The following is a 16,249-nucleotide window of genomic DNA, read 5'->3' as shown; positions in this document are numbered from 1 at the left end:
GGAGGATAATCACTGCAAGGCAGAACCTCTCCAGGCAGAAATCGTGGACCAGTAGGCGCTTACCCAGCAAGTCTCATCACACCCAGCAGCCAGGGTCAGGTGGTGACCATCAGGTATTTCCCCCACTTCTGGCAGCTCTCCCAGGTCCTACTCAGAGACCTCCTTTTCTCCTGCTCCTGGCTGTTGCAGCTGTGTCTCTGCAGGGACAACCTTGAACTAAATATTCAGGGGCCAAACCACAGGGCAGGAAACCTCAAAGTGCTGTAAACGTCTGGGGGAAGCAGTGCCACCTCTCCTTGGTGCTTGCTTGGTGGTGCTGCGCCCAGAGGCACATCCAAACTCCACAGAGAAGCGTTGCCTGAATGCTGGGCTGGGTGAAATCCAGCTTTGCATTTTGAGCTTGCGGCTAGCCTAGAACTGAATAATACGTTGAAATTTCCCCGGGGACAAAAATGTTGTGGTTCGGTCAAAGACCTCCTCCCAACCAGAAAATTCAATTTTGAGCTTGACAATTCCCTTTCAAGACTGCCAATTTACTTGCAACTTTATTAATTTTCCATTCCCTCTTCCCCCCTGCCCCCGCCTTGTTTTTTCTTGATTCAGCCTGTTCAAAGGCTAAAACTGAAGCCGTATATTTACAACACTTTAATCCCAGTGGCTCTAACCAGAGACCTGGCTGTGTTCTGTGCTGTACCCATGGTGGAGATGGTTGCTGCCAGTTTGGCAGAGGAGCTGGTGATCCAGCCTGGACCTTTGGTGCTACATGCATGGAGATGGTGGAGATAATGGGGTCAGTAATGGAGCTATGATGGATCTGTGTCCTCTGTGAGTCACTGGGTGAATGTACCTCAAGCAGCCCAAGTGATCTTGGCTTGGCCCTTACCCGAGGGACCAAGTGCTCAACGTGCTTCTGTTGAACATGCTTATGTTATCTCCTGGCCTTATGGAAAACAAGACTGGAACTGACCGGAGGTGAAATCGGTGATTTGGCACTAACCAGGAGAGCTCTGTGTCCCCAATTACATCTTAAGGGCCATCGAGCCCTGTCTCTGCCTCCCCAAACAGCCCCTTCTCCAGCAGCTAAGACAGGGCTAACTTGGGTTGCCTGAAGGGATAGGTCCAACACCAGATGGGTTCAGCAGGGTTCCTCGGATGGGTCCCCGTGGGGACAGGACAGACAGACAACTCCACCATGGTTGTGCTGGCATGGGAGGGAGGATCAGCAGAGGCAGGACAAGGACAAATGTCTGGATTTGGCCTCAGTTGTCTGAGAGGGGATAAAGTTGTGAAACCTGGAGCTCAAGGAGGTCCCCTGCCCCCTGAGCAGGAACAGAGCTGGGCTGATGTCCTCATTCACCTTGTGCGTGTGAGGAACCCTGTGTTTGCCAACACGGAACTGATGTTGTGTGGAGCACCGTGTGTGATGGATAAAATATCCCAACCTACAAGCAGAAACTGCATGGACTTACTTTAGACCTATTTTGCAACCAATATCGTTAATACAGCATCCTGGCTCCTAAATTCCTTCCAAGGTGAGACATGCCCGAGCTGCTATCTCACCTCGCTCACGTGCAACACCCAAGGGTCTCGGTGCATGACACTTCCCAGCTGCCACGGCAATCCAAATAGCCACTGAAAAGCATCCAACCTCATTAATGTCACTGAGACCGACTTCATCATTTGCATGCAAGACACGCATGCCGACTTAATGAAATTAGCAGTAATTAATGGCACTGACACACACATCGAGCCAGCACGGGGACCAGCCAGAGCTTCATGCGTGCAGCTCCTGTGGACCGCGCACCCACAGCACAGCACCCAGCAACACCTTGGGACATCGAGGCCTCTGACTCAGTGATTTCTCATCGCCGAGATCAGGTAGGTGAATGCTAATGAAGAGCAGCTCGCATGATCCCACAGAAATTTAATTAATTGACTTACTCTGCTGATGTAAACTGATGTCAAACCCCTAGTATTTATAGGCTGGCTGAACATCAGAGCTGCAGTGATTTATGTGGATGCCTAACCTTAGCACTGCTTTTTCCTCATAGCTGGCGTGTTGACTCACTGCCGAACAGCGGAACGAAGTAAATTTGTTAAAATATTGCAGTATTGTAGAAGCCTGGGGACAAGTTCAATTTCCTCAGGTAAGAGAGGTGATGAACAGGATGGCCAAATCCGCTCTGCACCCAGGCAAACCTGTCCAGGCACTTGTGAGTCATTAATTAACAGGATTTTGTTCGTTTGGAGTCCTCCAAGGGTTTGGAGGGTTTTTTTCCTTTGTTTTATTTTTTTTTTCTATTTGTTTGGGTTTTTCTTTAATCTTTTTTTTAGCATCCTACTTCGGCTGGAATGAAAATAAGATTAAGTGCTAGTTACAAGATGAAAACCAGCAACAAACCTGCGAGCAACAGCGTCAAAGCAGAACTGTTACAGAAGGGATATTTTTATACAGGTTATCTGAAAAGCAAACAAACTCCAGCTGTGTTTTCTTGCTGCTGGCATGAATTGAAGCAGGAGGGCTGATTAACATCATGGAGTTGTTTCTGCTGAAGTTCTCTCTGCCACATCGCCCTGAATTTGACAGTTCGCTATTCAATTTGCTTTGCAGCCGATGCACTCACGTACGCCCCTCCAGAGCAGTTGTGGCTCTTCAGTAACGCCCAGGACATCTGGTACTCAGTGGGTTTCTCCACACCACGTGGTGTCTGTGTTCGGGACAGAGTAAAAGCCCCTTTTTCCCATACCAGGATCTGTTTTACATCCCAGCAGACCCTTTCCTCTCTATCATGGGACACATCAGCATCTCCACATCAGCTTTGTACAACCACCACCACGACATCCCCAGCCCAAACCCACGATGAAATCTTGACATAGATCAGACTTTAGAGGAAATCAATGGTTAAATGCCATTCATAGAATCCCAGCCTGGTTTGGGTTGGAAGGGACCTCACAGTCCATCTAGTTCCAACCCCCTGCCATGGGCAGGGACACCTTCCACTAGCCCAGGTTGCCCAAAGCCCCATCCAACCTGGCCTTCAACACTGCCAGGGAGCCAGGGGCAGCCACAGCTTCTCGGGGCAACCTGTGCCAGGGCCTCAGCACCCTCACAGGGAAGGATTTCTGCCTCCCATCTCATCTCCATCTCCCCTCCTGCAGCTTCAGGCCATTCCCCTTGGCCTGTCACTCCCTGCCCTTGTCACCAGTCCCTCTCCAGCTTTCCTGGAGCCCCTGCAGGGACTGGAAGGGGCTCTAAGGTCTCCCCGCAGCCTTCTCTTCTGCAGGCTGAACCAGCCCAACTCTCTCAGCCTGTCTCCATAGCAGAGGTGCTCCAGCCCTCGCATCATCTCCATGGCCTCCTCTGGACTCACTCCAACACCACCACTCAGGATAGACCTTTTAAAGACAGAACCCCAAATCAACATAAAAACCTGGTCGTTCTTGCCTTAAGTAGATTTACCTGTGCTAGACAGAGTGGTGGAAACAGTTACCTCCAGCAAGGGTGGTGATGAGTATCTGCAACAGAAACATCATCAGGTGGGAAGGCTGGAGGTAGAGGAGAACATCCCTTTACAGCCTCTGATTTCAAATGAATCCCTGGTGTTTCCCTCCCTGAATCCATGCCCAGCTTGGCTATTTCTGCGTAGAGATCTTGGATCAGGGAGAAAGCAAAATGGGAGAAACACTCACTTGACAATTAAGCTATATTTTAATTATATATATATGTATATACAGACTGATAATACCAGAGATGGCTCCTGCAGCTTGAATTCAGAAGTCAGCAAATTAGGGAGAGCAGGAGGAGTCTCCAGTGTTATTCATTAAGGTGTGACAGTAGCTGTAAGTCTCATACATAGGTTCCAGAGAGAAACATATATCTATATGAGCTGTGAAGGTACGGTCCATGTCAATGTGAAGAGTAAAACCCTACTGCACTTGCATTAAAGGTCTCATTTCTTCTTCTTTTTTTTTTTTTCTTGGCTTGGCTGATGAGAAGTAGCCCATGCGGTTCTTTCCAAGTGGCCAACGTGATTTCTGCAGTCACTTGCGCTGACCCAGATACCAGGCTGTGGGATTTCCCCCGACAGAGTCCAGTTTGACAACATCAATCTGTGGGTACGGCTGGAGCAACGCCTCCTCCATTCAGGTACCCAGAGGAAGAGACGGTGCCCCGCGTCCCTGGCTGAGCTGTTTCACGGATTAACTCACATCCTCACCCCCAGATAAAAACTGCCACGCAGCGATGAGGCAGTGGGAGCCGTACCCAAAAGCACAGGGGTGCTCGTGCCTGGGGGTCACCCTGTTTTCCCCTGAGCCAGTTAGGGCCAGCACGACGCTCCATCCCCCCCAGCTGCCATGCCCCAGCGAAACGCAGCCTTTCCAAGATGTTGTTTGAAACCTCCAGGGATGCCACAGTTCCCCTGCCTGCCCGCTCCAAAGCCAGACTGGGAAAATTTTCCCTCGTGTCTAAATTAGATAAAAACCTTGTCCCTCCTTTGGGCTTTTCTCCTTGTAAGAAGCTGAATGTGGAAGGGATTTCTATCTTCCTCCTTTTCTCTATTGTTGTCACTGAACTGGATTTTTTTTTTCCTGTCTTCAGAGTTAAAATAGAACTTTTTTCAATTCCTAACCCCTTTTTTCCTTTCTCTTTTTTTGTCTTCAGTGCCCTTTTTCTGGCAAAGATAGGTAGCAAGGAAAAGACATTTCATTAGCTGTGTATATCATTAGACTTATTAAAACACCATATGCAAAGAGGAAACGATCTGGATGCTTTGGGATGAGTTTATATCCTTGGGTAGTATGATTTCCCAGCCTCATACGTGGTGATGGGTCTTTCTGTGCTGCATAACCACTGTCAGGTCTGGGTTTTTCTCTGGTTTTCCCCTTTAAAACACAGGGATGCCCAGGGATTCCCCTTACTTGACTTGACCAAAGGCTCCCGGAGGATGCAGCACCCAGGTGAGGCATCCCAAGCTTGTCCCACTGGCCCCATGCAGCCATGAATATCTCCTTCCACAGCCCAGACCAGCTGAGGTCCACTGAAAGCACCACGGCAAGTCCCGGGGCTGGGTTTAGGCTGCAAACCCCTGCCTGGAGGAAACGAGAGACTCCGCTGAGAATTTAAGGGTAAAGCTAATAATTTTGTCTTTGCTTTCCCTTACCAAATGCTTCGCACTTGTTTGCTAATTAATACAGCCCTTTCTTCGCGACTGGCGAGTAAGTGAGATTACTTGAGTTATTAAAAAAATAAGGAGGACCTTGGTTTGTAAGGAGGACCGTATAATTATCTAGCTGGCTGCTGTCCCCTATTGCTATCCTGGGATATTAATTATTTTCCTGCTGATTCAAAGGGAAGATAGCCAAGCTGTGAATCAGCCCTGCCACTTCTTGCAACACCTGTCTTTTCCCTAGATCTCCTTTCCAAATCTCAGCCAGGTCTGGCAGCGCTTTGTTAATGAGATCAGGGGTAATTGCAGCACGAGCTGGTAGGGTTGCGGAATCGGGAGAGAATTGGAATAACTGCTCTTCCTTCCGCATTACAAAGCTGGAAATGCTATCTGTGAGCTGCCGATATTTTTCTCCGAAAGACGGATTAACTTTTGCTTTTTTGCAGGATCAGAGGGTTCCTGGTTCCTTCTCCATTGCTCTGCCCATGGACTGCGTGATGCCATCTCCTTTAAAAAAAACCACCAAGAATCTGAAGCACAAAAAAAACCCGGCAGTCAAGACATGCATCCTTGTGTGAGTAAAAGTAGACATGACACAGATTTAATGAGGCAACAGTTTCTTGGCAGCACCACAGGTCTGCTCAGAAACTGTATCGTTATTCACTTACTTGACTAATGCAGTTGTGTTGTGCAAAAGAGGGGGGAAAGCTATCTGGAGCGTTAATTAAATGAAGTTTTAAGAAAAAAACATAGCTAACTCAGCAGGATTTCCTGAAGGTTAGGTGGGCCTTTGGTGTATCATAGTTTTGGGGTTGGTGGAGAAGCCTTCCAGGGAACCCTCTGAAGATTTAGGGGGCCTCAGTGCACGCCTGAGGCTGCACTGGCTACACAGAGCATTTAAAATTAGTGTCACATTCTCCTCCAGATTTCGGATTGATACATCCCTGTTCTCTAAAACTTGGTAAAAGAGGGGAATGAAGGCACACAAGATGTCGTCAGTATCGTTGTCATCTGTATTACTGGTGTGTGAGGGGAGTATTTGCACAACACAGGTGGTAACCAGCAGTCTCATCAGCGGTGCTGGATAATTGCTGCTTTTCCCAGTATATGGTAAAAAGGTGTATCCAGAGCTCTTAAAATGATGCCTGAGTCCATTTCACAAACTGGCAGCAATGAGAAACTGCTGTGTCAAAGATCTCTTTGAAAAAATTACATTTGGGAACATCTCCTTCTCCTACACGTTCATTTTGGCTACAGTACAGTATTTTCCCCTGAAATATAAAACTTGCAGAGGAAGAAGGGGCAGAAGCCAATCGCTAGTCACTGCAAGAAAAGAGGGTGATTTCTGAGCATGCATTGAGGGGGCTGTACCCAAGTCAAGGCTCTTGTGGACTTCCAAACACAGCAGCTGAATTACGGTTCAGGGGTTAGACAAGGATGCTGAGCAGTGCCTTGCTGATGGGGTTTACACGAAGAATTACATCGCTGTTGTGTTTTCCCACACCCTCAACTCCACCTTTCCAGCTAGTCTGTACTGCAGCAAATAAATCTTGATTGAGCTAATGGGTTTATGCCTGCCTAGTGTTTGAAGCTAAGCCCGGACGAAGCTGAGATGTAGAGGTGACCTCTCTAATTAATACTCAAGCAACTTCCCTGAGCTCTGTAATCGGAGACAGTCTGGGAGCAGAGGTTGGAGTTGGCTTCACCACCAAGTGCAGGGGTCAGCACAAGTGCTGGAGTTGCTGCACGCTGATGTTGGGGTCAAGGTAAGGCTGATAAGCAATATGTAGAAAGAAATACCCTAGGAGCCTGCAGGACATGCCCTAGAGATGTTCATCATCTTACTGTCTTGTCTTGCAGGGAATTATCTGAGTCATCTTTGGCTCTGTCTTCTGGGAGCTCTGCTCTGCATACGTGGTAGCAAGGACTTGCTCAAGGGTGTTTTCACAAGGTCCAACCTTTGCCTGCTCCTCCTCCCCACAGCTGGCCACTCCAAAAGGCGAGAAGGGCAGTCCAAAAGTGACATCTGAGGATCACTGATCCTTTGATGTATCTACACGTTATAAATGGGCAGTATTGTTGGGCGACTGGGAAACAAAGAGAAACTCAAACACAGCAGAGTTTTCTAAAATTTGCTTAGGAAAAGCAAATCCTGCCTTTCTGTGAGTCCTTCAGAAACAAGCCACCGTTTTGCACAGCGAGCAGAAACAGAGGGAAGCTGTAATCACGCAAAGCTCGGTCTCAGCTACACCAGTGTAAATCCAAAGTCATTCCACCAGTCTCAGCGTTGATTTAGGCTTCTGAAGCCACGATCAGAAGTTGTCCTAATATCACAAACAGCTGCTAATCTGCAAGAAGAGTTGTGTGGAAGACCCTTGATATGCGGCTCTGCCTTGCCCAGCTCCCTGGATGCTCTTGGGAGCTGCTGGAAATGGGACCTTCAGATGTGTCTCTGCTGGGAGCTGAAGGCAGAGATGGTGACAGAAGGGGGGAAAAAAAAAAAAAAGGTTGGGTTGGTTTTTTTTGGTCTCTGGGGTGAAGAGAATCAGCAGGAAAATTGCCTAAAAAGCTCTTGGCAGGACTGTTTGGAGTCAGCATTTGTTAGGGTGGCTTCTGACCTGTCATAAATAAAGAGCAGCTGAGAGAACAGTGGTGCCATTTGCTCCTTTCCTTCCTCTCCACTCCAGGGAATGTGGGATTACTGGCAACCCGCTTGTTTTTCAAACCATCTTGCTTCTCACTGTGGAAAACCCCATGGAAAAATCAAGGTCATCAACCAAACTCCTCCAACGCTGTCGGCTCCCAAGCAGAGGTGCATCTCTGCCAAAGTAGCTGAGCCCTGCTCCCCTCCAGCCGGGTGGTCATGGCTGAACGATGACCAAAGTCATGGAGGGTTTGTGGCCAGGAGATGGCATTGACTTCCAAGTGCTCCAGTGCTGCTTGTGCCGTGAGAAACCCTGGCCAGGTGGGAGCTCTTGGCTGATGTCTCAGGGCTTTGGCAGAGGGCAGCACCCGTAGGTCATTACTGACCTACCCCCACCTGGTCTTGGCATCCTGTTGGGGCTTCAAGGAAAGATTTAGATCTTTTCAGTCGAGGAGGAACATAAGTGACATGGTGCTGGGAGTTATTGCCTTGTTTTCTATATTAGTCCAGCAAAAGGATGAACGGCAGATAAGATGCAGATTTACCATTGGCTGTTACTCAGTCCTCTGCTGCTCCTGGGTCCATCAGCTTATGTCTGGAAGCCTTGAAAATTTGAGGGTTTCTCTACTCTATTGGGAAGATGGCTTCAGGCTTTTTGAAAGCCCAGGAATAGAGGGGCCATATTGCACTTGGCTCCTGGAGCGCAAAAGGAATTATGATGGTCTAAGAGGGTGGGAAATGCTCACGGCTGTGTCCTCCAAGCTGCCCTTTAGGTGGTATCTGCCCATTCTGCACAGCAGGTTGGCAGTTCAGCTGCAAACCCAGCTGGTGTTTAGCCAGGATGCTTGCCCCAACCCTAAGTGCAGATTACCCCGAAGTGCTGCAGGGCTGGGCTGGCAGGTTTGAGTTTAATATTGCAGCACAACCCTAGACCAGGCTTTGCAACACCATCTTTTTTTCAGCATTTGGGCATTTTCTTCTGAAGTTGCTTATTCATAAGCAGGCAAGTACTTGTGTAGGGAGATCAGGTTGATGCAGGGTAGGAAAGCTGTTAAAGTAAGTGTGTAAGTAATTACACACTGCTGAGCAAAAGGCTGCTTGGACGGCCAAGAGCCCGGGAACCTGAGCCCCATTTTCCTCACCCATGTCACCCGGTGTCATCCCCAAGGAGGAGGATTCAGGACAGAGGAGAAGAGCAAATGCTCAAGCAGCCCCACTGCCAGAGCTTGACCTGTGATACCTGAGTTACCTTCTGTGGATATAACCATGGATAGCCTTTCCTCTGCCCATTTGCTTTGCTAGCTTTTCAGGGAAAGGCCAGTCTCTGAGCATCTCTCTGGGCCATGGTGGCCACCCTGATCTCAGCTGCAACATCAACTCTCTCCTCTGGTACAAACCCCGATGTCATGTTTTTGTTCCTCTTTGAGAAAGCTTCTTGCTGGTTGACTTTTGTTCTTGCTTAATAGCAGCCGGCCCATTAAAAAGCTGCCTGATTTGTGACTGTGCAAGTAAGCGCTGATACAGACAATTAAGTGGAGAATTTAATGGTATGGATTTCCCAGCAGAGTTATCAATTAGTGGAAGCTGTTTGCCAGCCGGCCGCTGTGTGGATCACGGCACAGGCGCATCCCGAACCGCGGCTGATGCATTCGCCAGGGCAGTGAGGCAGAGGATGGATTTCATCAGGGCTTATGGTTTCCACCTTTCATTTTACGCAGAAATTGGGGGGAAAAAAAATGGGCCCTTTCATGATGAAAGGTTATGGTATGGATCTTTGGATGGAAACGTCTCTTCTGGCCAGGCATTGCTATCATTAAAGACCTGGCTGCCGTGATCACACTGCTCTCCTGTGGAAGGTCATGCAGCAAGCTGCAAGGTGTGGGTTTGCTGGCTCCCAACGACTCTATGTCATACCTGCCCAGTTTACTAACTGATTTTCCTACCTTGGCTGGTCCGTTATAGTGCACGATGGAGGAGAATGGAAAGGGAGGAGATGCCTGAACTTAGGGAGCTCTTAAACTAGGAGGAAAAGGGTATTGCAAGGTTTAATAGCTGCAAGAAGATGCTGGTGATGTTCAAATGGGAAACAAAACACAAGTATTAACAGACAGGATATGCAGCTACTGGACTGTCTACTAACAGAGGTGGCAAAATCGTGAGCAAGGACCTGTCTTCATGAGCACTGAAGTATTTGAGATGCCTTCTGAGACCTCCACCCTTGCGAAGCACCTCCCCAGCCACTGCCCAAGCGTCTCTGTGGAAGGAGTATTGCCGAGTTCAGCCCCGAGCTGGACTTTGCAAGGGGGAGCTCCCCGGCCCACGCCTCGTGGGGTCCGTAGGGTCTCTGAGCATCACAACGCTGCCTCAACTTCCCCGTCGTGGTCAAGGGCAGCAGTTTGGCTTCTCATCTAAGAGCTGCTTCTGCCAAAAAACAAAAGGAATTGCTATAGTTTCTCTTTTTGTTACCAACTGCCGGTCCTTTGGTCACGATGACCCCCATAAATAAAACAGCTAATTAACGCCCTTCTTCCACCAGTGATTGACTATGACCTTGAATGACCTTGCTTAATTTAACTTTCTCAACCAGCTATTTTTGACAGCGAATAATTTAACATCCTTGTGACCCCAGTCTTGTCTCTCTCCTGCCAACTGGCTCTGCAGTTTAAATGAACAGCAATAAATAAATACATATCTGCAGAGGGACCTAAATGACTCCCATTACTGGAGCATCTGAAGGCCTGCTTAAATAAATCAAGTGAGTAGGAGATTATGCTGCAATCATGTGGAGAGGGAAAGGAGAGAATACATTACTGTTATTCCAGAGGCTGCAGCCGGGGCAAACAACTTTGTAAAACTCAGGAAAAATTCTGTTTAATTCCAGTGCAGATGGACGACCGGAGGAATCGTAAGTGGCTCATTTCTTGGTATCTTCAAAGAGTAGCAGAAGATTGCAGCCTGGTGGGATCAACAGTGGTCAGACCGCTCTCACCAGGCAGCTCCTGCACTGGGGATGGGGCCGTCGGAGGTTGCTCCCTGCATCTCCACGGCATGAAAATGAGGATATGGGCACCAGCCGCCCACCTGCAGTCATTTTCTCTTTCCCCCCCCCCTGCCAACATGCCCTCGGAGGGGGAGAGCTGGCCTCGTAGGAGCAGGGGTGGTGGGCAGGCAGACCCTCACCTTGAACCACACCAGCACCAAACCTCATCTTGGGGGACCCCTGCATGAGCAAGAACAACAAATTATTCCTGGGCAGGAGGAAATCCTCACTAAGTCATCTTCTTTGAAATCCCAGAAGGAAAAATGAAATCCCATTTGTTGGAGGAATCACCGGCTGCAATCTTCCTCCTCCACTTTGCCTTTTACCTTACTTATTTTTGGGGTCTGGTTTTAAAGCGTCGCTATTTCTTCCTTCCCCCCTGCGCCGCCCTCATGTCACCCCCGTCACCACGGCCTCATTCGTATCACGCTGAGGAGCAACGAAGCGTCGTTATAAATTGTATTTACATAATTTTCTTTCCCCTGCTGAGGCTGAAATCGAAAATGCAACTAAGTTAATCGGCGAGATCTGGGCCTGCAATGAGACGGGGCTCAGGCTCCACATCCCCACGGGGAGATGGGGGCGGCTGGGGACCCACTCCCTGCCTTAATTCAGCAGATGAGCTTTTCCCTAATGTTTTCCAGCCGGTTAACAAAATAAAAACCAAGCTCCTGCTGCTGATTTTTCTCAAGGATAAGCCCATTTTCTCTTGTTTTTCATTTTTTCTTCCTCCTTTTTTTTTTTTAATCCCTTCGTCCGGCGCTGCACAGCATCACCCATCGCCCCCGTGGATGATAAATTCCCCCCCGTACTCCCCAACCCCCACGTTCCCAGCAGTGGGGTGCTCTCCCTTAGCAGCTTTGGGGTCAAAAAGGTGAAACGGTGCAATAGGAATTTACCTATTTACCTCCGTTGCTGTTAAAGCAAGCCCACGGCAGCTACCTGGGCAGGAGGTGTCTGTACTGGTGGGAGGAATGATGGACGACGATATTAATTAATTAACAGTGATGGAGTGTTTCCCCATTTAAGCACATCACAAATCAAAATGGGCTCTACGCTCTCCCTGCCCTCCCAGGGAGCTGCAGCATCCATCCCTGCCCCAGCCTGCTTGGTAGCTGGGTTTAGGGCCATTACTGATAATTTTGGGCTTGGGGTTGGAGACCTGTGTAGGATCTACTCTTCCCCTTTACAAGCATTCAGAAACTGAGAGTTTGTCTTCCCCCCCCCTCCCATTTTTTTATTTTTTTTTTTTTTCCTTGCTGTTTGCTGCTGGAGTTTCCCACCATGGTTATGGTGATGGTTCAGCACTGTGCACAGCCAGGCTCCGGACCTAATACAGGGTCCTAAAATCCTGTGGGGTTTAGGGTTTTTTTTTTTTCCCTTAGTGATTTTTGATGAGGGGAGAAAAAGGGGTGTATGAAACAAGACCCTTGCGCTGACCCGGTTTTGAGCACGACGAGATCGCAGCAGCCCTGAGATCCGTGTGGGAAAGGGGAAAACAAGCAGAGAGAAGGAAAAGATTAGAAAATGGCTTTTGCTGCCAAAGAAAGCATTTGTGGAACTACAGATTTTTGGCTTTTCTATTCCTTCAACTAATACATGAATTAAAATAATTGTAATGCAAATATTGCATGAATCAAATAAGTAATGAAATTACCATAAAATTGACAGGAAAATACCAAGAACCTTAATATGAAAAGTCCAGGAAGGTTTCAGATAATAAGAAACTTGTGGAAATGGCTGGCCCTAGAAGAGGTGACTCACCCACGTGATTTGTGGTGACCACGTACAGCTGCAAGTGACACCTCGGTGGGAACAGGAGCTTGTGCCAGGCTAACGCTGCTCTAGGCACGGCCCCCTTTCTAATTTTATCACCGAAATTTCACTGCATTACCGCAAATGTGGCAAGCAGATGTCCTTAAGCGCTCACTCTGTCGCTGGCAGGCAGCAGCTAACCCTTAACCCCGTTTTTTTGTTGTCTAAAAGAGTCTAATCACCCATAATTTTGAATGTGAGAAGTTTATTCTCATGATTTCTTTAACTGTTCTTCCCTTGCCATCTCTTTTTGGCCTAATTTCTGACAAACCCTGAATACCGACAATAAAGCTTGTGTGTGAAGTCAGAGCATGACATCAGAGCTGCCCATGACACAGGGTCTGTACAACCCCACCGGCTCCTTCCCACCGCGGGGGATGCGCTTTTGGGTGGGTCCTGTTTATTTTTCCCCTCTTGGATGTGTTTTTGGGAGCTGAGAATGTACGTTTTTCACTGTGGGGGCATGGCCGGTCACCTCAGCCCCATCGCCAGGCCCGTGACACACGTTGCATGTCCACCTCCATGGGTGTGCAGGGGGGGCAAGCGTCCACCCAGCTTTTGACCCACCTCCCCAGTGCCTCAGTTTCCCTCTTGCAAAACGGAAAAGGGGAATAACTTTGGTCTCAGGCTGGAAAACACGTCTCCTTCGACCCCAGTGATCCTGCCCCACATCCCTCCCACTGGGGGATGCACCCAAACCCTGCGACTCCTCATGACCCTCCCCTGCACCCTCCACGGCTGATGTCCTAATGCACCCCTGGTGCCTGGGTGGCCCTGGTGTGCAGTGTCCAGCTGGTGCTGGCGCACAGTGCTCCAGTTTGCCCAGTTCCAAGTCCTGGTGCCAGGTCCCAGGCAGAGCCAGTGGGACCTCGTCCCAGTATCCAGTGCCAGGGCAATGCTGGTCCCAGTGCTGGTCCAACTGCCAGTGCCTGGGAGGCCCCAGTGGCTACTGCCAGTGCCCAGCTGATCCAGGCACTGGTCCCAGTTCCCAGTGCCCCGCTGGTGGTGCTGGTGCCTGGGCAGCCCCAGTTCCCCCTCCCAGTTCCCCATCTGGATGATGCCCCTCCCCGTTCCCGCTGATGGACCCGTTTCCCGGATGATCCCAGATCTCGGTGCCTGGGCAATACCGATCCCAAATCCCGCTTCCCAGTGGGATTCCCAGTTCACCAAACTGGTCCCCTCAGGTCCTGAACCAGCACCAACCGGTGCCGCCCCCATTTCCCACTGCCGGACGATGCCAGTCCCGGTTCCCAGCGGTGGGCACCGCCGATTCCCGGTGCCGGTTCCCATTCCTAGTGCCGGTTCCCATTCCCGGTTCCCGCTCCCGGTTCCCGGTGCGGTCCCAGCGCAGGCGCGGCGGCGGCGATCGCTGCCCGCCCCGTCGGGGCGGTGCTTGGGGCGGGGAACGGGGGGGGGACGAAGCGCTGCGGGCAGCGGAGCGCCCGGAGCGGCGGTACCGGCCACCGGCATCAGGCAGCGGCACCGGCGAACGGGCAGGTAAAGCTGAACCCCCCCGCTCCCCGGGGAGGGTGAGGGGAGAGGGGTTTAGTCCCTGCATCCCCCCCCCCCAGCTCCCCGCTGCTGCTCCCTCGGTGGGGAAGCAGCTCCGCGCCCTGCCCGGGGGTCCGGCTTCCCTCTCGGGGGATGCTCGGGGCACCTGTGGCTTTGGGGATCGGGAGCAGCTGCATTGCGGGGGGGGGGGGGTGTGCGTGTATGTAAGATTATTTTGGAGAAAAAAAAAAAAAAAAAAAAAAGCAAAAGCAGGCATCTGCCTCCTGCCCTGCGCTGCCTTGCGTGGAGCACGTTGCTGCCTTTGCCTTTAGCGAGGTCTGCTTTTTGGGGATGCTGGAAGTCGGGGTGCCCGAGGCTGGTGCATCTGAAAGTCGCACCCCGGATGGTTAAAATCCTGCAGCTGCTCCCAGTCCGGGTTGTTTCTGCTGGCGGAGCCAAGCTGGACAGAAACTTTCAGCAGCGAGGCCTCACGGAGACCAGCGCTGGCTGGAGGGTGGGATTTTTGCGCCGGGAAAAATATCTGAGGTTTTGTATTGTTCTTTGTTCTGTTTTTTGGGGGCAAACCCAAGGGCTTTTAGTAAATTGCACAGAAAGTTAAGGCGCGAGAGAGCTCCTGCCGCCGGGGCAGGTCTTTTTGGGTTTCCAGGCAGAGATGTGAATCTGGATTTCCCACATCCCGGGGGTGCGAGGCACCATCTCTTTCTCTCTTTCTTCCTGCCCTGAAAAACGTTATTTTGGACCTGAGAAACCAGCGCGGTGCTTTCTAGTGGAGGGTGTCCCATCAGAAGTGGCTCTGGTCCTCTGTCCCTCGCTTCCCGCTCCGATAGCTGTCAGGTGAGCCCAGGCTGCTCGCCTGGCCCTGCAGATCCACCTGTGTGCGATGCTTGGATTTGTTACTAATTATTTATTACCAGTTACCATTACGTTTCTGCCTGGGTGCTGCTTTAGCTCTGAGCTTGGTGGGGAGTGCGGGCAGACGTGGCAAATGGAGACGAAAGCAGGGCAGCGAGCTCGGTGGGTCGCGGAGGATGCTGTTAAATCCACAGCTGCTTTTCTTGCTGCATCCAGCAAGGACTGTGCTGCAGATTTTCCCTGGGGTGCTTTTCATCTCCATCTATTCTCACATCTTAGGGGGCTCGGATCCCCTTCCCGGGCTCAGCCTGGTGTCCAGGCATGCTGAACTGGTGTTATACTGGAGTGAGGACAACACAGGGTCCCTGCAGCTCTGCACATGGGCGGTGGGTAGTCCAAGGCAGATGCAGAGAGCTGGACTAGCCACGCTGCTCCGGGTAGCAGTGAATTGAGGAGGAGCAAGCTTACGGATGCAGGCAAGAGCAAGTATCACCTGTTGGGAGCATCCTTGGGGCTGCAAGAGCCAGGGAGGGGGGAAAAGCAGCAGAGCCAGGGTGGATGGAGGAGCAGTGCCTGATCCAGGTGCTCACCACGTAGCTCCTGCTTGGTGCAACATCTTGCTACAGGCACGTCTGTCCTGGTGCGATCCATTTCCCCCTGCCCTCCCCAGGAACACAGGCTGCCTCCTACTTATTTAAGTAATTCTTCAATGTGAATTGCCAGGGGCTCGGCTCCAGCCCATGAGCCAGGCAGCAGAGTTGTAAAACCCACGAGGGACTGATGGATATTCTTTGAGAGACCCTCCACCCTTGGGAGCTGGTTGTGAGGTCTAAACCCCCCGCCCTGCAACGGGTGAGTGTGTACAAACTCTGCTGGGTGCAGGGGTGCTGGCTTGCTCAGTGTACGGCGCTTGCCAGGAGCGATGCGCCAGAATTGGTTGGGAAACACTTTCTCGTTGGCAGCAGAGTTGAGGATCAAGGCATGAGCGAAAGGCGAAGCAGGTTTTGAGGAAGGCAGCGGGGCTTGCTGTAGCAGGTCCTGCTCAGAATAGAAATCAAGTCCCTTTGTCATGTCCTAGGGACACCCTGTGTGACACACAGAAGCAATAATCCTGTCTGCAAAATGGTGACACATAAAAAAGGGGCAAAGTGACATGACCAAGGTACTCAGGAAGTTCATGGCAGAGTCAAGTTCAACCCCGCTCTCTGCCACCAGCCC

At 50.6% G+C, this 16,249-nt stretch overlaps 1 protein-coding gene across 1 annotated transcript in view; it reads left to right on the top strand.

Moving 5' to 3' along the window:
* The first annotated feature begins 14,085 nt into the window (after positions 1-14,085).
* Positions 14,086-16,249, top strand: part of CAPN5 (calpain 5) — a 59,451-nt gene continuing 57,287 nt past the window's right edge. Inside the window, exon 1 of the mRNA XM_075742534.1 lies at positions 14,086-14,164. The gene's annotated coding sequence lies outside the window, so the exon portion shown is untranslated. The remainder of the gene's footprint in view (positions 14,165-16,249) is intronic.

The sequence above is a fragment of the Balearica regulorum genome, chromosome 1 (assembly GCF_011004875.1).
Source record: "Balearica regulorum gibbericeps isolate bBalReg1 chromosome 1, bBalReg1.pri, whole genome shotgun sequence".
In the NCBI taxonomy this organism is placed as follows: domain Eukaryota; kingdom Metazoa; phylum Chordata; class Aves; order Gruiformes; family Gruidae; genus Balearica; species Balearica regulorum.
This window is presented reverse-complemented; position numbering and strand designations above follow the sequence as displayed.